Genomic DNA, 23,533 nt, shown 5'->3' on the forward strand with positions numbered 1-23,533 from the left:
GACTTTTGGGATGAATTGAATACCTCATTAGCCATCGGCTTTTGGGATGAATTGAATTATGGATCATGATTAAGTCAGGTGTGATTTATTGATGTGTATTGTGAGATTGTGTAATGGATTTAAACTCTCATTGACATATACTTCTTTTGAATTCAAACTGATCGACTTATGGAAAATTATTGTGATATTGAGAAATGGAGTTTAAATTCTTGTTGACAATTATTGTCTTGAATTTAATTATGATTTTAAGTATCCACTATTTACATGACTTATGAATTGTGATTTAAATTGGATTTGGTTAATGTTGTGCACCATCGAGACATTGTCTCAAATGATAGCTTTTATTGTTGTCGCAGTAGAGAGATAGACAGTATACAGACTAGGCCGCATATACATCCAAATGAGGATTACAGTATATTGAGTATACCGCTTTTGCTTTTTGTACTGTAATGTATGACACTGTATGTACATATTGTATTTGGTTTTGAGCAGTTGTAAATTAAATTGTACTTGAAGTTGTAAATTAATTATGAGTGTTTTGGATTGTAAAAGTTTTATTATATTTCCTTATCTCAGACTTTGAAAAATTTCTATGGAATTGAGTTGATGAATTGTTGTGTTGAGAAATGTATTGAAGTTGAGATTTGGAAAATTATAGAAGTGCTTTTACAGGTTTTCTGAAGAACTGTTTTATCCAAAATACAGAGGGCACTTTGCAAAAAAAATTTTACAGAAATTCTAAATAAATCAAATGAGTTAGTTATTTCATTTCAGTTCACCAAAGTCTTTAACACCTGTAAATAGTGCTCACCATTGTAAAAGAAGTAAGAAAAGTTTTTTTTTAAAATCCCTTGTAGTGTATTTAATGGGTTATCAGTAGACGGAGTTGGTAATTCATTAGGTATACTACGGGATCATGTTATGCCTTACAGAGGGGTAGGGTGTGACATGGTTTAGTGGTATCAGAGCAAAGTTTTTAAATTCCGTTTTCACCTGTTATTTGAATGTTCTTTTTGCATAGTACAACTGCTCAATATCATTGTTTGATACATACAGTACATTACAGTATAAATATGCACTAACGAGAGTGAATATTCTTGTGTTATTGTTCAGGAAAGCTAAGATCCTCGCATTGAATATGGAAGAGGGTGATCGTTCAGTCGATCAGTCTATTGAGGCTGAGGTGCAAGGGGATGCCCCAGCTGTACAAAATGTCAGTGGTTCAAGAAGACCACCGCAGCATCTGCAGTTCCTCGCTTCGCTCAGCAGATGGCTGCAATATTCCAACAAATGGCTGGTAATGCGCCTACTCAAGTCCCAATACAGACACCAGTGGTACAACCACAGTCTCCTACGAGGCAGTATGATAAATTGATGAAGTATGGGGCTACAGAGTTTAAGGGGACAGTAGATCCTATAGAAGCTGAACAGTGGTTAGAGAGGATGGATAGGGTGTTCAAGAAACTTCATTGTACAGAGGAGCTCAGACTTGAATACTCAGTATCCGTACTACAAGGGGATGCTTATGACTGGTGGAAAACCATTCCCACACCGTAGAACTGCAGATCTTGACTGGAATGACTTCCTCGGGAATTGCATGTAAATACATCCTCGATGCTTATGTAGACCGAAGCTACAAGAATTCTTAAGTTTGAAACAGAGGGGCGATCGTGGTGAGTATGAAAGAGAATTTTCCCGCCTTAGCCATTATGCGGTGAGTCTACTCTCTACCAGCAGGAGAGATGCAAGAGGTTTGAAATCGGCTTGAAGCCCAGATCGAGTACAAGTGCTCGGCTTCAAACACACTAACTTCTCTCGAACTTGTTTCTCAAGCCCTAGAGTTGGAAAGAGTTGAGTTTGAGACTGCTCCCGAGAAGAAGAGGTCGAGAAGACAGAGAAAGAGGGAAAATCGGAGATCGAGTTCCGGTGGTCATACTTGGAAAGAGGAAGAACTATGGGGACATGGCAGAGGTGGCAAGAAATCTGTAGGGGAAGACATTCAGATGAGACCTCCCCTATCCGGTCACAGAGTACCGTAAGTTCCTACCCTCCCGCCAATGTGAAACTTGTGGAAAGAATCATGGTGGAATCTACAAGGCTATTGGAGCTGTTATAACCGTGGAGGCACCGACACTTTGCCAAGGATCGCACCGCAGTCGCAGAGTTGGACCACCTCATACTACTGCAGAAGGGTCGGGCCTGAGCCTGTCACCGAAGCTCACAACCACCTAACAGAGGTAGAGGCGGGGTAGAGGTAACCCAAGAGTGACCAAGGCACAAGATAAAGCATCGAGAACAAGAGGTTGCTCGATGTAGTCTATGCCATGAGACAGAGAGAAGAGGCGAGACATCCGATGTTGTGGTACCTTCTCAACTTTTAACTGAATGTATTTGTGCTATTTGATCCGGTTCTACCCATTCTTATGTGAGTGCTAGCATCATTGATTGCATTGCTGTTCCATGTACAAAAATGGACTTTGAGGTGCTAGTAACAAGTCCGCTAGGACAGGAGGTCAGGGTTAATAAAATGTATAGAGATTGTCCTTTGGTGATCCAAGGGCACACTTTCCTGTCTGATCTCATTGAAATGCCCTTCAGAGATTATGATATCATCTTGGGCATGGATTGGTTAGCTAGGCATCATGCCATGATTGACTGTAGACTGAAGACAGTCACTTTTGGTCTCCCTCAGTACAGTGATGTGGTGATACATGGGGAGAGGCAGCTATTGCCATCCAACATCATTTCGGCTGCACTAGCCAGAAAAATGATCAGAAAAGGGTGTGAAGCATACTTGGCACATGTGGTAGACACCCAAGTGGGGAGTCCAGCATTGAAGGACATCCCTACAGTACATGACTTTCCAGACGTGTTTCCTGATGAATTGCCAGGATTACCTCCGGAAAGAGAAGTGCAGTTTGAAATTAATGTTCTGCCTGGTGTGGATCCAATCTCCATAACGCCATACAGAATGGCACCAGCAGAGTTGAAGGAGTTGAAGATACAGTTACAAGAATTACTTGAAAAGGGCTTCATCCGCCCTAGTGTGTCACCTTGGGGAGCACCAGTGTTGTTTGTTAAGAAGAAGGATGGTACTCTCCTTCAACATGTATAGACTACAGGCAGTTGAATAGGGTGACAATAAAGAACAGATATCCATTGCCTCGCATTGATGATCTGTTCGATCAGTTGAAGGGTGCAGCAGTATTCTCCAAAATTGATTTGTGATCTGGTTATCATTAGTTGAAGGTGCAAGAGCAGAGTATCCCAAAAACTGCTTTCAGAACTCGGTATGGCCACTATGAGTTTCTAGTAATGCCATTCGGGTTAACAAATGCTCCAGCTGCTTTTATGGATCTGATGAACACTATCTTCAGACCATATCTTGATCAATTTGTGGTGGTGTTTATTGATGAAATTTTGATATACTCGAGGAGTGCAGAGGAGAATGATAGACATCTCATGATTGTACTGCAGACTTTAAGGGAGAAACAGTACGCCAAATTGTCGAAATGTGAATTTTGGTGAAGGAAATCTCCTTTTGGGACATGTTGTGTCACCAAGGGATCAAGGTAGATTCCAGAAGGTAGAAGCTATCCTTAATTGGAAACCGCCAGAACATCACGTAAATTCGCAGCTTAGGTTTAGCCGGATATTACCGTCGGTTTGTGAAGGGGTTTTCTATGTTATCTTCTCCACCACCAAGCCGCTTGGAAGGATGTGAAATTTCGGTGGACCGATAAATGCCAGCAAAGTTTTGATGAGTTGAAGAGGTGCTTAATCAAGCTCAGTTCTCACTTTACCTACTCCGGCTAAAGAATACACAGCTTATAGTGATGCTTCTCACAATGGGTTAGGCTGTGTATTGATGCAAGATCGGAATGTCTTTGCTTATGCATCACGCCAGCTGAAACCGCATGAGAGGAACTACCCAACACATGATCCGAGTTAGCAATATTGTTTTTGCTCAAGATCCGAGACACTATTTGTATGGGGAGAAATGCTACATTTACACAGATCACAAGAGCTTGAAGTACTTAGGCACCCAGAAGGAATTGAATTTGAGGCAGAGGAGATGGTTAGAACTCATTAAAGATTATGATTGCTTAATAGACTATCACCGTGGAAAGCAAATGTGGTGGTCGACGCCTTAAGTCGCAAGACTATGGCAAGTCTCGAGTTTCTCCTTTGTCCATGGTATATGAATTGAAAGCAAACATGCCGGTTTAGAGGTTGATGATGAGGATGATAAGAGTTGCATGGCATGTACAAGTGTTGATTGATCGATCGTAATGGCTGCACAGAGTGATGAAAATATCGAAGTCACGAAAGAAGTTCAAGCAGGCAAGAAACCCGAATTCTCCGTGAGAGATGATGGTTTATTGCTACATCAGGGCAGAGTGTGCATTCCTAGTGATGTGGAATTGAGACAAACCATTTTGAAGGAAGCACATGAGTCTCCATTTGCTATGCACCCTGGTGGAACTAAAATGTACAGAGGGCTGAAAGAGCATTACTGGTGGATGGGCATGAAAAGAGATATAGCTGAATTGCTTTTCAAATGCCTAACTTGTCGACAAGTAAAGGCGAACATCAAGTTCCAGGTGGTTTATTACATCCTTTGTCGATGCAGTGGAAATGGGAACGAATAACTATGGATTTTGTTACAGGACTTCCAAGGACACAGAGTAGTCATGATGCAGTATGGGTTATAGTTGACAGATTGACCAAGTCTGCTCACTTTTTGCCAGTTCGGATGGACTATAGCCTGGAAAGGTTGGCCAGATTGTATGTATATGAGATTGTAAAATTGCATGGAGTGCCAGTATCAATTGTGTCTGACAGAGATCCTAGGTTCACTTCTCGATTCGGGTAGTCTTGAGAGCCCTAGGAACTAGATTGAACTTCAAAGACAAAGATTCCACCCATGCATGGATGGCCACCCGAGAGGGTTATTCAGATATTGGAGGATATGCTACGGGCTTGTGTGATTGAATTTGAAGGTAGTTGGGATACACACTTGCCTTTGATTGAGTTTGCTTATAACAACGACTACCAATCAAGCATAGGGATGCCTCCATATGAAGCTTTGTATGGCGTAAAGTGTAGAACTCCCTTATGTTGGGATGAAGTAGGTGAAAGGAAGATGATTGGACCGTAAATTGTCCACAGACAGAGGAAAAGATCGATTGATCGAGAGATAGACTCAAGGTGCATCGGACCGCCGTAAGTCCTATGTTGATATGAAGAGAAGAGATATTGAGTATGCATGGGTGATAAGGTATTCCTCAAAGTTTCTCCTTGGAAGAGGATTATGAGATTTGGCGTAAAGGGAAACTAAGTCCTCGTTTCATCGGACCATATGAAGTTACGGAAAGAGTGGGTCCTTTAGCATACCGGTTGGCATTACCTCCAGAGCTAGTAAGGATACACGTGTCTTCCATGTGTCCATGTTAAGGAGGCAGTCGGACCCATCTCATGTACTAACATTGAAGAGATTGAAGTAAATCCACCTCTCATATGAGGAAGAACCCATAAAAATTCGGCATATGAGGTGAAGCGGTGAGGAACAAACAGATACACTGGTTAAAGTCTTTGTGGAACCATCATTCAGCCAGAAGCAACTTGGGAACGTGAAGAGGATATGAGGAGACAACACCCACAGCTGTTCAGAGACTAATGCCAGGTAAAATTTTGAGACGAAATTTATTTAAGGGGGGGAGAATTGTAACACCCCTAAGTTCGGTAGTGCGTTCTACTGCTCTGGTGACCAGTGTTGTCCGGACAGCTAGGATGCCTAGAACCGTACCTCAATATGAGTGAGGAGACATAAAATAATGAAATACAAGAAAAGAAAAACAAAGGAAAAATCATAGCAAAGAAATGTAACCGAGTAAGTGGTAGCCGAAACCTAGTGATGGGTGATCAGGGAAGTCACGGCATGGACCGTTGACTAACCTCGGATCATGGGAACCACGGAAAACATTTTTGGACATAAATAGACCCTTATTGAAGTATAAATCTCATTAGAAAGATTAAAGAAAAATTAAATAATTAGTACAAAGAAAAGTGAGAAATCGAAAAAGCAGACAAAATACGGTGTTATTCAGAAAAATCGGAAAGCCACCCGAACAGGGGCATTATGGTCATTTGACATCCCGAAGTGTCTTTTGACCTAAATGTCCATTAAAAATAAATAGTATTACACTTAGAAAATGAAATGAAAAATTAATTTGGTGGTACCTAAAATAAATAGTGGAAATCATGGGTTAAATGTGGATTATGGGAAAGTTAACTTAATATATGATTTAATTCTTCTTAGTGGACCACTATAGGATTAATTAAACATTAAGTATGGCAGGTGTAAGTCCACTAAACCCACCAGATAGTTCATCTTCTCCATTCCATCAAATATGCCGAATTGATGGTGAGAGAAAACATCCATGGCCATTTCACTTAAGCTCTCTTAACTCCCTTCATTCCAACTCAAATCACTTAGTGTTCTTCACTAAAATTTGTCTACACATCACAAGGAAGATATTGATACCAATTTTGGGAAGTTTGGTGAAGGTTTAGCAAGTTACAAATAAAGGTAAGTTTGCATTTTTGAGAAATCCTTTGTTAAAGTTCATGTTTATGTTATGGGTGTTAGTTTGGTGAAGGAAAATTTTGAGTTTGAAGGGTTATTGTTGTTTCCATTTTGGACAGCCATGGGGTCACGTTTTTGATGATTTAATATGCATATAATTGATGAGAAATAATGTTGATCATGGTGATTTAGTAACCTAGTGATTTACTTTATGTTTATATGGTGATTTATGCACTTGGATGGGAAATTGTATATTGGTACGGCAATGTAATGTTGAAGAATAGTTTGTGGCAGCTTGTGGATACTTGAGTGATGGTGTATATTGAAGGAAGTGTGGGCAGAATATTGACCTAAAAGGATTGATGATATGTATGTAAATTAATGTTGTAAAGTGTATGTAAGGTTTGTAATGTTTAGGTGTGTTTGTAATGGTAATTAGAAATTGTAATTGTGAATGCTATTTGGTGTGTTGAGGGTGATTGGAATCTGCCCAAAATAATGCTTATGTAATGTAGAAAATGTTTTTGGTAATGTGCCAAAACAGTTTGATAGGGTATGGAAGTAAACCTTGCAAGGTAAATAATGTGTTTGAAGTTGGGGTGTGAATTGCATATTGAGGGCAGTGTATATTTTAGCCTATAACCTTGAATGTGTAACCTCAATTGGTATGAGACCAATTTGAGGTGAAACTAGGCACAAAATGTGCCAACTTTCATTGAGAAACCATGCCAAAATTCTGCTTGCAAGGTGACCTAAAAAAATGACCAATTCGGATTAGGTGCAATTAGAACCTGAAAAATGACCAATTGGGCAGCAGTGAGTGTTTAGGCCATAACTCACTCAAACCAGGTCCAATTGACCTGAAATTTTGACCAAGAATAGTTAAGACCCATACCTACAAGTCTTATGAAGACACCAAAGCCCAGAAATGGCCATAAGCAAGTCAAACAACTTGCACAAGTTCGGGTCCAAAAACTGGCCGAACCAGAATTGACCAATTTGACCTAAAATTGACCTAAAATGGTACCACTTGACCAGCAATAGTGTAATGACCATAACTTGGTCTACTTAACTCGGATTGACCTGAGATTTTGTACCGCGTGCAATAAGACCTAGATCTACAAGTTTGTAGTTTCGACCGAGACCCGAAAACCGAGGGAACTAGATCGTCCGGTTAGGTCAAACGGTGTTCGGAATCGACAATTTGCATTAAAATGCACTAAGCGAGAAATGACTTTGGTAAAACATACCAAACCTAAAACCCTATCGAGTGTGACATATTAATGACACTAAAACCTAATTTACCTAAAAGCATCGAGTCGGTATATTAGGTGATTAAGCGAATAATTGAGTTGATTGCATTATTTACCAAACCCCATCGATAGAGACAGTTTAATTTGATCAAACACTTCAAATTGTGTTTCTCGATTAACAAGGACTCAGCAAAGGGAAAGAAATCTGAGTCAAGACCAGAGACAAATATCGAGGTTTGTGCACTGTGGCTATTGCTTTTGAATTTTTCAATTGAAATAAATATTGAATATTTGTATATTATTGTTTTAAATTGTGTTTGTGCACAACAACTGTTTCTTTTGAATTATTTTCAATGGAAATAAATATTGACTATTTGTATATCATTGTTTTAAATTGTGGAAATGTATTTGATGGACACTTATTGATTGAAAAATATTGTGAATGGTTTGAAAGCGTGAAAAACTATTTGAACGACATTGATGGATACTTATTGATTGAAAAGCACAGTAAATGGTTTGAAACCACGGCTATCATGTATATTGATTGTATTCCTCTCTAGCTTGTCTAGTGGGATGAATTGAATTCCCTCTCTGGTGAAGTGTTGAGGTGTGTGCTGTTGAGGACGAATAGAATGAGTACTCATATTTTTGCTAGCTAGCCATGTTATTCCTCATTAGTCATCGACTTTTGGGATGAATTGAATACCTCATTAGCCATCGGCTTTTGGGATGAATTGAATTATGGATCATGATTAAGGCGTGTGTGATTTATTGATGTGTATTGTGAGATTGTGAAATGGATTTAAACTCTCATTGACATATCTGTCTTTTGAATTCAAACTGATCGACTTATGGAAAATTATTGTGATATTGAGAAATGGAGTTTAAATTCTTGTTGACAATTATTGTCTTGAATTTAATTATGATTTTAAGTATCCACTATTTACATGACTTATGAATTGTGATTTAAATTGGATTTGGTTAATGTTGTGCACCACTGAGACATTGTCTCAGCGATAGCTTTATTCTTTATGCGGTAGAGAGATAGGCAGGCGTGAGACTAGGCTGCATATACATCCAGCGAGGGATTACCTGGTATATTGAGTATACCGCTTTTGCTTTTTATACTGTAATGTATGACACTGTATGTACATATTGTATTTGGTTTTGAGCAGTTGTAAATTAAATTGTACTTGAAGTTGTAAATTAATTATGAGTGTTTTGGATTGTAAAAGTTGTATTATATTTCCTTATCTCAGACTTTGAAAAATTTCTATGGAATTGAGTTGATGAATTGTTGTGTTGAGAAATGTATTGAAGTTGAGATTTGGAAAATTATAGAAGTGCTTTTACTGAGTTTTCAAGAAGCTGTTTTATCCAAAATACAGAGGGCACTTTGCAAAAAATTTTCTGAAATTCTAAATAAATCAAATGAGTTAGTTATTTCATTTTGATTCACCAAAGTCTTTAACACTGTAAATAGTGCTCACCATTGTAAAAGAAGTAAGAAAAGTTTTTTTAAAATCCCTTGTAGTGTATTTAATGGGTTATCGATGACGAAGTTGGTAATTCATTAGGTATACTACGGGATCATGTTATGCCTTCTGGAGGGTAGGGTGTGTGAGAGAGAAAGAAATCCCAAATTCTGACTTTGCACTTCACTGGACACAGTGTCCCACCACTCATAAGCATCGTCTTGCAGTAAAGAGATGGCAGCTTCCAGGTTTTGCTCTGGAGTGCAGTGAAGTTGTTTTAGTACTCTGCTCGTTCTGTTCAACCAATTCTACCGCATGAGTCATCTTCTCTCTTGCCATAGAAGTCCACAGCTCCAAACTTCCTTAACCTTTCCCGGTGTGATTTCTGCTGTGGAGCTGGTGGTGGTGGTGGTGGTGCTGGCATTACCCCAGCCATCTGCCTAAAGAAGTCGGCCATTAGTTGGAACATGGCTGTGGAGTGGCGAGCTCAGCTGGTGGAGCAGATTCTCTCATGCCCCCAGTCTCAGCTGCTGCAGGTGGAGCATGACTCTCCACTTCCTCCTCAACGGCTCTCTGAGAGGAAGGATCCATATCCTATTCAAAATAAGAAAGATAAACAGATCTGCGTTAGTGTCACCTCGACTCTTACAAATGCAATGCATGGTATGGACTCAATCTAGGCCCAGAAACGCCTAAACCGTGCTCTGATACCACTAAATGTGACACCCCTTACTCGTGTACAGTATACCCGAATAAGTAATGCCACACGGTGTACTGGCACACTCTAATATACCTTACTTAATTTGTGTCATGCTTTTGAAATTAATTTATGAAATATGATTTATTTTAACCATTTATCAAAAGTATTATTTCATTTGAGGTTCCGAAAATTTTTAAGAAAATCCGGCGGAGTACCGGCTAAAAATGGAGAAAACCGTTCTTCGGAACCTGTTAAAAACACTTCCAATATTTTTATTTCATCATCTCAAACTCCAATATCATCAATAAAACTCAATATCAATATCTCGGTAATTTGTCAATTTCAGGTCTCAACAACCTTTCCAGTTTTCAAAACATCCCTTTCTCAGGGTTCTCATATATAAACAACCATTAAATACTCAAATTAATACCATACATAACCATAAATCTTTATTATTTACATGAACCTCAAAATACATTACATAAATCCTAAATACATATGAGAAAATAAAAAGTTAATTACAAGATGACAAAATGGCATCTAGTGCCCTACCGATGCTGCAGTAGTGAGGTGACACGGACACCGAGCGAAGCGTCGGATGGCCTCACCCGATCTGTGGTCTCTGGGCTCACGATCGGGGTCTCCGGTACCTACGCGTGGCAAAAGCAACGCTAAGCAATAATGCTTAGTGGTGCAATAATATAATAGAAGAAAATAGCAAGAAAATAAATGTGTATACAATGTGTATGCTTTCTTTGTTTGATCTTGGTATATTCATTAATTCATTAACTTTGTTCACTTTTATTCATTTGGTTGCCCCAAGTAACCTACACTAGGCATCGGATGGATAACGGGTAAGCGCCTTTGGGTACCTAGTACCTCGGGCCGTCACACCATCGGTCACATATGCATCTCGGTGTGCAGCGGCTAACAAGCAGTAAATGATATCGAGCACAAGGCCAAGTCTCAATGCAAAGTCGAATGGCTAAAAGCCATGAAATCACAGAATGGCATTTTTGCCATGTGCGATCTTGCTGAACCCTATTGGCATGCCAAACTATCCAAACCAATCTTGTTAGGTATACTAGGGCATTTGAAACTCTTAACCGTCAATTTGTGAATTTCAACTTTTTTGTGTTACTATTCATCATTGGTCAACAAAAATGTTGACTTTTAGCATAAAAATGTGTACATCAACTTTGGCACTCCCAACATACCACATTTGGTGTTTAAAACTTGTTGGCATTAAGTGTTTTTGCAATTTCAAAGTGTAACCCACACTAGCAGAAAATTTCAGTTTTGGTGCCCTAACTTCACTGTTCCATTGGACACTGTTACTGTTGGAATTTGAAGAAATGTAAAACATGAAAGTTGTTCCTTATTTTGTCTAGTTGAATTTACTTTTTTGAATCACTCCATTTGGAGTTTTGTAGCTCCAGATATGGCTCAAAAACCCAAGCTGCCCGGATATGCAGTCTGCAGAATTTTACCATATCTACAGTGCATGAACAGTGACTTGAGTCACTTGGTTGAATGGGTTCTGGCCATAATTTGGGGTAGGTTCCTTCATGAAAGTTGTTTGTCTATGTCTTAACTTGTTGCTGTAAAAATTTCAGACCAATTGACCAAATCTACAGTGACTTATGGCCAAATGAACAGTTACTGTTCATTTGGCAAATTCTGCAGAATTCAGTTTCAGGGTTCCGGATTGTGGCTAGGTTTTGACCCTTTTGCTTTGGTCTTTTGGGCATGCTTTCTTCAGCAAAAATGTGCCATTATAAGCCTAGTTTCATGTCCAAATGGCCAAACACCAATTGGACTACCACTGCCCAAGTTATGGCAGTGCAAAGGGACTGAAATTTCAGTCCCTATGCTGCTGTCCATAGGGCAGTTTTCACCTTGAGTTTGCCATCCAATTTTTCAGTTCTAATTAGGGTCAACCTATCTAAAATGGTCATTAATTGACCATTAAAAAGTTCCCTAATCATTTCCTAAGCTAAGTCACAATTTCACCTACACAAACCCTAATGTCCAAACTCATTACTCATACACTTTGATTAACATACTTACTTAAGTCTCCATGCATATTAATATTATAACCATGATTTCCAACCATTCTAAGCTTATCAAACAATCAACCTCAATCTCCCATAGGGCTGCCTAAATTCTTTGGTAGAGCTACACATGGATTTGTTTCATTATTTCACAATTTTTCATTCATTACAAGCATAGATCATGGAACTAATGAGTTTTAAACTTCATATATGCACTAACCTTGATTAGGGCAGATTTTTCCCCACTCAAAACTTCACTTTCCTTCACTTTCTAGGCTGCCAAACACTTCCCTAAGATGAGTGGACAACTTTTAATGAAAGGGGTTTAGGGTTTATGGTGAAAAGAAGAGAGAAAGTGAGCTTTGGTTGAAAATCAATGGAAGTTTGGCTATGGGATTTGAGAGCTACGGGTGAGCATTTGTGAAGGTGAGGGCTGCTGGAAATTTTAGTGATTTTGGTCTTCATTTTGACTCTTTTAAGTGGTTTAAGAAGGCTTGTCAAATTTTGATTGGTTGGGGGTATGTTAATGACATCACATTATGTCAAAATTGGCTTTTTATTTCATTTTTCTTTCCTTTTCTTTTCTACCACATTTCAATTTAATTTTTAGCAATATTTATTCATATTTTGGGTCATAATAATTATTTACTTAACTGGACAAGTCGGCCAAAAATCACCTCTGAAGGTGAAATGACCAAAATGCCCTCCGTTTGGCTTAACGGGTCAAAATTGTCTGTATCGATTGAAAAATTTTTCTAGGTATTTTCTTGGCATTCTAATGCCATGGAAACCTTAATAACCCTTCTCTGGAGTCCCAAAAATTATTTTATAATTTTTCCCCCAGGTCTAGGGCTCCTCGTTGCGAGAACCGCAACTTCCCTCCATTACCCCTGCTTGGCACCGGCTCGTTTGACTTGGTTGTATTTTATTTCTAAAATTTTTACTAAATTTTTCTTATTAATATTTGAGTTAATTTTGGTTCCTGACTTTAGTTTAAATATTTTTCCGGATGTTCTAGCTGTCCGGACCGACACCGGTCACCGGAACAGTAGGATGTACGGAGTGGTTACCGGGAGGGTGTTACACTAATCTTCCATAATTCAATTTATGCAATCCCATGAAATCTCACTATTCCCAATCATGCATACTACCTCAATTTAACTTAGATTTATCATCAATTTAACTAAAATACATCAAAACCCTAATTTTTTCTAAGTTGGCCAAAACCCTAGTTTAGGTTCCATGCATGTTTCCTTTCAATTTCTCATGAAATTTCATCATAAGTTAACTTCATTCAAGGCTTATACAACTAATCTAACATGAAAAGGAACTTACCTCAAGTGATTTCTTTCCAACTTCAATTTTTCTTCCAATTTCTTTTGCTCTACTTGCTCCAATGCCTCAATAAAAGTTCTCTTTGATCTTTTCTTTTGTTGGGTTATGGGATTTATGAAGGGAATTTAAGGGAATTAAAACTTGGGAGGGGAAATCAATGAGGGGAAGAACTGGAAGAAGAAGAGAAAAAGAGAGAGAGGGGAAGAGAGAGGAGTGGGTGATGGCACCTTATGAAAAAATAAAAATAAAGAAGACATTTGTCTTCTTATATATATATATATATATATATAACCCCAAAATTAGTTTATTAAAATTATAAATTTTAATTGTGTCATAAGGATAATTAAACTTAAATTTTTATTCCCCCCCCCCCTTTTTTTTAACATTTACACTTAATTTTTCCTTTTAATTAAATAATTAAATTTAATTATCAAAAGCGCATAAGTCCTTCATTTTAATTTTGTCATAATAGAAATGAAAGTTTAAGTTTTTATTTCTTAAATTTTCCCTTACATACTTTTACTTGAATTTTTCTTCAATTTTTATTCCATAATTCAATTCATTAATTTTATTTAATTTAATTGATATTTCAGTCAAAAGTCAACTCTTGAGGTGAATTGATCAAAATGCCCATTATCGGGTCATAATCTCTCTTTTTTAATATACCCGGTGAATCCTTATATTTTTGTGTAACTTGAATTTTTATTGTGTCTATCTCAATTAATTTTCTATTTATTTTTAGTCCTCAAGGTGTCTTTAAATAGTACTAGTCAATGACAAAAAATGGTACTATTCATAACTCGAAGGTTCGGGGTTTTATAATTCTCTCCTTTTAAAAATAAAATTTGTTCTTGAAATTTACCCGGTTTCATTCTCTGAATAGCTGTGGGTGCTGCCTTCTCATGTCCTCCTTACGCTCCCATGTAGCCTCCTAGCCTGAATGATGGTTCCACAGTATTTTCACCAGAGGGATTTGCTTGTTCCTCAGCTGTTTTACCTCATATGCTAAGATCATTATGGGCTCTTCATCATATGTCAGGTCTGGATTCACTTCGATCTCCTCTACTGGCAAAATGTGAGAGGGGTCTGATCTGTACCTCTTCAACATGGAGACATGGAAGACATTGTGAGTCTTTTCCAACTCTGGAGGCAATGCAAGTTTATATGCCAATGGACCCACTCTTTCCAGAACCTCATACGGCCTAATGAAGCGAGGACTTAGTTTCCCCTTTCTACCAAACCTCATGATCCTCTTCCATGGGGAAACTTTCAGGAACACCTTGTCACCCACACTGTACTGAATATATCTTCTCTTTAAGTCAATGTAGGACTTTTGTCTATCCGTTGCAACTTTGAGTCTGTCTCTAATGAGCTTAACCTTCTCTTCCGTTTGCTGCACTAATTCTGGGCCAATCAACTTCCTCTCGCTCACTTCATCCCAACATAAGGGAGTTCTACACTTTTTTTCATAAAGTGTTTCGTATGGAGTCATCTCGATGCTTAACTAATAACTGTTGTTGTAGGCAAATTCAATTAAAGGCAAGTGTGTGTCCCAACTCCCTTCAAACTCAATCACACAAGCTCGAAGCATATCCTCCAAAATCTGAATGATCCTTTCAGATTGGCCGTCGATGGAATGCTGTACTGAAGTTCAATCTAGTTCCTAGGGCTTTTTGGAGACTACCCCAAAATCTAGAAGTGAACCTTGGGTCTCTGTCCGACATAATAGACACTAGCACTCCATGTAACCTCACCACATTATCAATGTACAGTTTGGACAATCTTTCTAGGCAATAATCCATCCTCATTGGCAAAAAGTATTTAGACTTGGTCAATCTATCAACAATAACCCAAACTGCATCATGATTCTTTTGTGTACGTGAAAGTCCTGTTACGAAATCCATAGTAATTCTTTCCCATTTCCACTCGGGAATTGGCAATGGCTGTAGCAACCCTGCAGGCACTTAGTGTTCTGTCTTTACTTGCTGACAAGTTAGGCATTTGGCAACATATTATATAATATCTTTCTTCATTCCTCTCCACCAATAGTGCTCTTTCACACTTCTATACATTTTGGTTCCACCAGGGTGCATTGCAAAAGGTGAATCATGTGCTTCCTTTAAAATGGTCTGCCTCTGTTCAACATTCTCAAGAATGCACATTCTGCCCTTATATAACAACAAGCCCTCATCATTTACTGATAATTTTGGTTTCTTGCCATCCCGAGCCTCTTCCATTAACTTGACATGCTTATCATCTTTCTGTGCAACTGTTTTAATTTGTTCTACCAGCATTGGCTTCACTTGCCAAGTTGCTACCATCTGCCCATCTTTATTAATCTCCAAATTAGTATGCAATGCCCTTAACTCATACGCCATGGATAATGGAGAAACCCTAAAACTAGCCATAGTCTTGCGACTTAAAGCATCAGCTACAACATTAGCTTTTCCAGGCTGATAATCTATCAAATAATCATAATCTTTTATTAGCTCTAACCATCTCATCTGCCTCAAATTTAACTCTTTTTGTGTGCCCAAGTACTTCAAACTTTTATGATCTGTGTATATATAACATCTCTCCCCATACAAGTAATGTCTCTAGATCTTCAAGGCAAAGACAATGGCTGCCAGCTCCAAGTCATGCGTGGGATAATTCCTCTCATGCGGTTTAAGCTAGCGTGAAGCATAGGCAATGACATTTCTATCTTGCATCAACACATAGCCTAATCTGTTATGAGAAGCATCACTATATATGATATACTCCTTACCCAAAGTAGGCAAGGTTAAGATTGGAGCTTCAATTAAACGCCTCTTTAACTCATCAAAACTTTCCTGGCACCGATCAGTCCACTGAAATTTTACATCCTTCCTAAGTCGCTTGGTCAGTGGAGATGCTAGCATGGAGAATCCTTTCACAAACCTTTGGTAATACCCAGCTAAACCAAGGAAACTCCGAACTTTCGTGACATTATAGGTGGCTTCCAATTAAGAATGGCTTCTACTTTGCTAGGATCCATCTGGATACCTTCTGCAGATACAATATGCCCCAAAAATGTAATCTCCTTTAGCCAAAACTCACATTTTGATAGTTTGGCATGCAACCGCTTCTCCCTCAAAGTCTGCAATACTATCCTCAAGTGCTTGTCGTGTTCCTCTGCATTCTTTGAGTACACCAAAATATCATCAATGAGCACCATAACAAACTGGTCCAAATATGGCCTGAAGATAGTGTTCATCAGGCCCATAAAAGTAGTTGGACCATTAGTCAATCCGAATGGCATTACCAAGAACTAATAGTGGCCATACCGAGTTCTAAAGGCAGTTTTAGGAATACTTTGCTCCTGCACCCTCAACTGGTAGTAGCCCGATCTCAAGTCAATTTTGGAGAATACAGTTGCATCCTTCAACTGATCAAACAAATCATCGATCCGTGGCAGAGGATATCTATTCTTTATGGTCACCTTATTCAACCATCTGTAGTCTATGCATAGGCTAAGAGTACCATCCTTCTTCTTCACAAATAATACTAGTGCTCCCCAAGGTGACACGCTAGGGTGGATGAAACTCTTATCTAACAATTCCTACAATTTCACCTTCAACTCTTTCAACTCAGTAGGTGCCATCCTATAAGGAGTGATGGAGATTAGCTCCACACCAGGCATAGTCTCAATTTCAAACTGCACATCTCTTTCCCGAGGCAATCCTGGTAATTCTTCCAGAAAGACATCTGGAAAACCCCATACCATAGGAATATCTTTAAGATCTGGACTCCCCACCTAAGTATCTATTGAAGGAACGAAAGCGTGAAAAACACAAGTTTATACCATTGAATTCAAAAATTTTCACCTAGGGTCATATGCATCATGTAAGATTTATTTTTATCTATTTGATTTCAATGATAAACAACATATTAAAACTCTTTTAATATGTTTTTGGATCTATATTTTCTATTTAAGATTTTAAAATTAATCAGATTAATTTTAGAACCCTATATTAAATCAAGAACGATTACACTAACCTCTTGATGCACTACAGCGTGTCTGCGCCTTTGAGATTCATCTTCAGGACACTAGATGTTGTCCCTCTAGCTTGTCCACACCAAGAACACCTATGGCAGCCCTTGAAAAGCTTCTAAAGCTTTTTCTATTAATTAGAAATTCAAGTTCTGCCTTTTAAGAGATTAGAGATGTAAACAGGACACTAGAAACAATTTCTAGTGTTCTTAATTCAAGAGATTAATGGCCAATCTCTTTGAAATGATGAGAGATGAAGAAGAATAGATGAAAAGCCTCAAAGTGGTGTGACAAAGGAGAGGAGTGGCTGCTGGTTGCTTTTCTTTTCATAACAACACTTAAATAGCTAGTTTAACACATTAAACTCTTGTCACATGTCACCCTTTGATTAGCTCTAGGTTTAAGTGACCCAATCACATTGTGCCAAGTGTCAAACCTATATTTAATCTTGATTTTAATCATCTTACATGATTAAAAAACATTTGGCAAGCTTTTGTGCAATCCCATGTGTCATCATCTCATGGTGCCACGTGTCACACTGTGAAATGACCAAAATGCCCATGTGTCTTAATTTTGAGTTCTTAACCCAAAATAATTATTTTTCTTCTTCTAATCAATTTATATCAAATATAAATTAATTAATTAATCTCTATTAATTAATTTCTCATTAATTAAATTCATATTTAAACACTTTAAATATAAATTTAACTTATATTATACATCCAATAATCTAGATTTGGTGTGACACCCCTTACCCGACTACAGTGTAGCCGAGCAAGCAATGCCACTCGGTGTGCCGGAGCACTCTATTTTATCTTAATTCATTTTTATCATAGTTTTGAAAATAACTTGCGAAATATAATTCATTTATTGAAATTGTAATTTATTTGAGGTTCCGAAAATTTTAAAGAAAATCCAGCAGAGTACTGGCTAAAAATGGAGAAAACAGTTCTTCGGAACCTGTGAAAAACACTTCTAATAATCATATTCCATCATCTCAACTCCATTTATCAAAATCTCAACATTTTTCACCATTCATTTCTCAATCATTCATCTCATGTGATAATCATGTACAAGCCATAGTTATGTATTCACTTTTCCTTTCACAAACACAATTTTCTTAACAATTTCTCTATTTGTCATTCATTCATTTCACATCATCATTAGACTCAAATCATAAATAAATTCTCACATGTGATTTATAATCACAATTTATAAGTACTTACATTAATACAAAATTATATTACATTTGTTTCAAATACACATGATAAAATAAGAGTTTAATTACAAAATTTACAAAAACCTCAAAATACAAAATGGGACCTAGTGTCCTACCAATGCATCAGAGTTTGTGAGGTGACACGGACACTATGCAGAGCGTGAACCGCCTTACCGAATCTGTGGTCTCTGGGCCCCTCTGTCCAAATCTTGATTACCTACGCGTTGCAAAAGCGACGCGCTAAGCATAAAGCTTAGTGGTGCCAATAATACAAGAAAATACAATATGCAAATAAAAATAATAATTTCCTTGCTATTGTGTTCATAAGAAATGAATAATTAATAACTTATTGTTTAGTCGAGGGCTAATCATGTTTCATGATATTAACTTCTTCATGCATTTCGTTAATTATTTTCTTCATGATATTGAGCTTCTTTGTATTTTTGTAATCATTCCTGATACTTAATTTTCGTATTTTCTTTAATAATCAGTTCAATCACAGTTATACTTTTCCATGCCCAAGTAACCTATACAAATTGACCGGACTGGATAAACGGGTAAACTAGCACTGGGTACCAGGTACCTCGGGCCATCACACCATCGGTCACAATGTGTCTCCCGGTGTGCAAACAGAATGGCTAATAAGCCATATAAGCAATAAGGTATAAAGCCAAGTAAAACATCATAATCAGTATAGCCATAGGCTATCACATCACAGAATGGCAATGAAGCCATACATCATACGCAGTACTGCTATCAGAACCCTATTGGCATGCCAACCTATCCAAACCAATCACATTAGGCCTACTAGGGCATTTGATACTTTTGAATTCTTCAATTTTTGAATTTCAAGTTTTTATGTCACTATTCACTTCAATAGTCAACAAAAAGTTGACTTTTGCATAGATCATAGGTGCATTGGTTTTAACACTCCCAATGTACCACATTTTGCATTTAAAACTTGTTGGTTTTGGTCACTTTCTCAAAGCTTAGGTCATTTTGGCAAAATTGCCAATTTTCGGTTTTGGTGCTCCGAAGTTGCACTATTCTATTGGTCGATCTACTGTTGGAATTTGACAAAACTTCCTTCATAGAAAATGTTCCTTATTTTGTCTAATTGAATTTCTTTTTTTGAATCACTCCATTTGGAGTTTTGTAGCTCAAGTTATGGCCAAAATAAGTTTACTGTTCACGTGCACTGTTCCTGCTGAAATTTTGGGTTTTGGCAGATTTTGGTCCAACTTTGGTCAGTAATTTGACCAAGTTAAGTTCATAATTTGGTCTAACTTTCTTCATATGAAATGTTATACTATGCCTTAGGTTTTCATCGGTTCAAGAATCGCCTAAATCCGAGTTTTCTAGAGAGATTTATAGTCCTCCAAACATTACTGCTCAAATGAAAATCTGCAGAGTTGTAGGTTTGAACAGTGACTGTGACTCCCATTTGGGTTAGGTTCTGGTCATAATTTGGGGTAGGTTTCTTCATGAAAGTTGTTTGTCTATGTCTTAACTTGTTTCTGTAAAAATTTCAGATCAATTGACCAAATCTACAGTGAGTTATGGCCAAATGAACAGTTACTGTTCATTTGGTCATTCTACAGGGGCTGTTTGCAGGGTATCCGTATTGGGGCCAAGTTTTGGTCCTCTTGCTTTGATCTTTTGGACATGGTTTCTTCAGTAAAAATGTGCCATTATAAGTCTAGTTTCATGTCCAATTGGCCAAACACCAATTGGACGTACACAGCCAAAGTTATGGCTGTCTAAGTGGGCTGGACTCACAGCCTCCCTGCTGCTGTCACTAGGCAGCCTACCACTTTGGTTTGTAACACTCTAGTACACTTCAATTTATGATTAACTTACCTCAAATGGTCACTAATTGACCATTAGAATGTTATTTAACAATTTCATAAGCCAAATCAACATTTCACTCCTCAAAACCCTAATTCCCACTATAAATGTTCACAACATACCTTAATTAATCACTTTCATTCCTTACATATATATATATATACCTTAAAACATACTCTCTAGTTCACTCTAAGTCCATCAAAACAATCTAATTCATTCCTTCCTTAGGGCTGCCAAAAATTCATGGTATACATACACATGAATTTAGTCCATTTAATTTACCATTTCATATCAATTTCAAGTTCCTAACATGAAATAAAAGGAATACTTGCATAAATAAGCACTAACCTCACTTGTGACCTAACTTGGACTTGCCCAACTTCAAAATTTCCTCAAATTTCTGCTGCCTTATGCTTTCTCAAGGTTTAGGGATAATTTTTTGTGAAGCAAGTTTAGGGTTTTGGGGTGGAGAGCTTAGGGAAAATCAAGCTTTGAACAAGAGCTTTCATGGAGTTTTTTTCTTCTCTCTCTCTCTCTCAACGTTTCTGCAGCCCAAAGATGAAGATGGCTGTCCACTTTTTCCAATTTTTATCTCCTTTTATTCATGTTTAAGTAGTTTATAATGATGTGTCAAAATTTGGTTGGGTGAAAATATTTTAATTGCATCATGCTCATGTCATAAATATGACTTTTATTTCATTTTCTTTTCTTTTCTTTTCTACTCATTTTCAATTTAATTTTTAACAATATTTATTCATATTTTAGATCATAATAATTATTTACTCAACTGGACAAGTCGGCCAAAAATCGCCTCTGAAGGCGAAATGACCAAAATGCCCTCCGTTTGGCTTAACGGGTCAAAATTGTCTGTACCAATTGAAAAATTTTTCTAAATATTTTCTTGGCATTCTAATGCCATAGGAACCTCAATGACCCTTCTCTGGAGTCCCAAAAATTATTTTATAATTTTTCCCCCGGGTCTAGGGCTCCTCGTTGCGAGAACCGCAACTTCCCTCTGGTTACCCATCGCTTGGGCACCGGCTCATTCGACTTGGTTGTATTTTATTTCTAAAATTTTTTCTAAATTTTTCTTATTAATATTTGAGTTAATTATGATTCCCGACTTTAGTTTAAATATTTTTCCGAACGTTCTAGCTGACCGACACCGATCCAGAGAATGTAATGTCTACGAGTTGCTACGGGGAGGGTGTTACATTTGGTTTCAAGTCATGCTAGAGACTTTGCAATTTAATTGCAAACCAAACCTATTTAATTAATCAATTAAACTCTTTAATTAATTAATTAAATCATATTTAAATAGATGATAACTTGTGTATGTGTATGACTTACTAGGCTCATCACTAATTGGCAATGAGACATGATATCAACTCTTAATATCATCAGAACTCTTTCTTACCATAAATGATTTCTCTAAATCATTTTATGAACCTCATAGACCATGGTTAACACCTAGCATAGCATGCCATGGCTACCCAATTAGTAATAAGGTTTACCTTAAATGAACCTATAATCATATGTTACCATGCACTAAAATCTCTCTGTTACAAAATCCCAACTCAAGCTGGAGTCATGGTTTATGTCAAACTCGATTTGCTATGAATATTATGTTCTCTTTTAATTCCAGTTCTTGATTTAAAATATTTTCTCATCAGAAACTCTTTTCTGAATAAATCTATCTGTCCTGGCCAGGAGCTTGAAACATCAAGAATAATTAAATGAACATAGGATTTTATCTCTATTTACTTAGAGGAACAGATTCCATCTTGATCAATACCTACCTCCATATATAACTAGTAGGAGCCAACAGATGCCCATATACCCATACACAGTACAAGTATGAAAGCAGTATCAAACTCAAACTACCTATATACAAGATAACTGTGCTATCTCAGGTCTACAGATTATATGCACTGATATGATTTATGACAAAACATTGACAAGAGTAAACTCCATGTGCTTGTCATAAGTGTCACTGGTTCGGCCTACTTATCATTTATAAGTGCCTATCATGTTTGTTATATGGCATGAGACTCACCATTCCATCTTATTTATATCTCATATAAATAACTTGAGAACAAACATGAATACAATCTTTCTGGATAAGTCATGTCCTTATTATGAAGTATCCTCGATTGTGAACCTATTTACAATACTTTGTGCTAGAAATATTGTTACTCATATTCTTAACAACTTAAGAATAATATTTCTAACAAAATATCAATGGACCTTTTCTATTACACATAAATATATTATGTAAACGGAAAAGTGGAAATGCCTTTTATTAATAAAAATATGTACAAGATACATACTAAATGATATGCTCTAGGGCATACTACTAACAATCTCCCACTAGCACTAGAGCCATTCATTACAATATCTTAGACCTATCTTCTCAAGATGTCGGTCTAACTGAGTCTGTGACATAGGCTTAGTGAATGGATCAGTTGGATTTTCAGCTGATGCTATTTTCTGCATGGCTATATCACCTCGCCTAACTATTTCTCTGATAATGTGGTAGCGCCTTTCTATGTGTTTGGATTTCTGGTGAGACCTTGGTTCCTTAGCCTGTATGACTGCTCCATTATTGTCACAGTGTAGTGGAACTGCTGACTCAATGGAAGGAACTCACGTAAGTTACATCACGAACTTCTTTATCCAAACGACTTCCTTTGCGACATCGATGCAAAGAATATACTCAGCCTCTGTAGTGGAATCTACAGTCATGCTCTGTTTGAAACTCTTCCAACTGACTGCACCCCCATTACAAATGAACACATATCCAGAGGTAGACTTTCTATCATCGATATCTAATTGGATATCAGAATCAGTATAACCATCCAATTGCAATTCTCCATCTCCATAAATCAAGAATAAATCCTTAGTTCTTCTCAAGTACTTAAGGATATTCTTGACAGCTATCCAGTATTCCAAACCTGGATTGGATTGATACCTGCTAGTCAAACTAATAGCATATGCAATATCCGGCCTAGTACACAACATTGCAAACATTAAACTTCCAATAGCCGA

This window comes from Hevea brasiliensis, chromosome 11, assembly GCF_030052815.1.
Source record: "Hevea brasiliensis isolate MT/VB/25A 57/8 chromosome 11, ASM3005281v1, whole genome shotgun sequence".
NCBI lineage: Eukaryota > Viridiplantae > Streptophyta > Magnoliopsida > Malpighiales > Euphorbiaceae > Hevea > Hevea brasiliensis.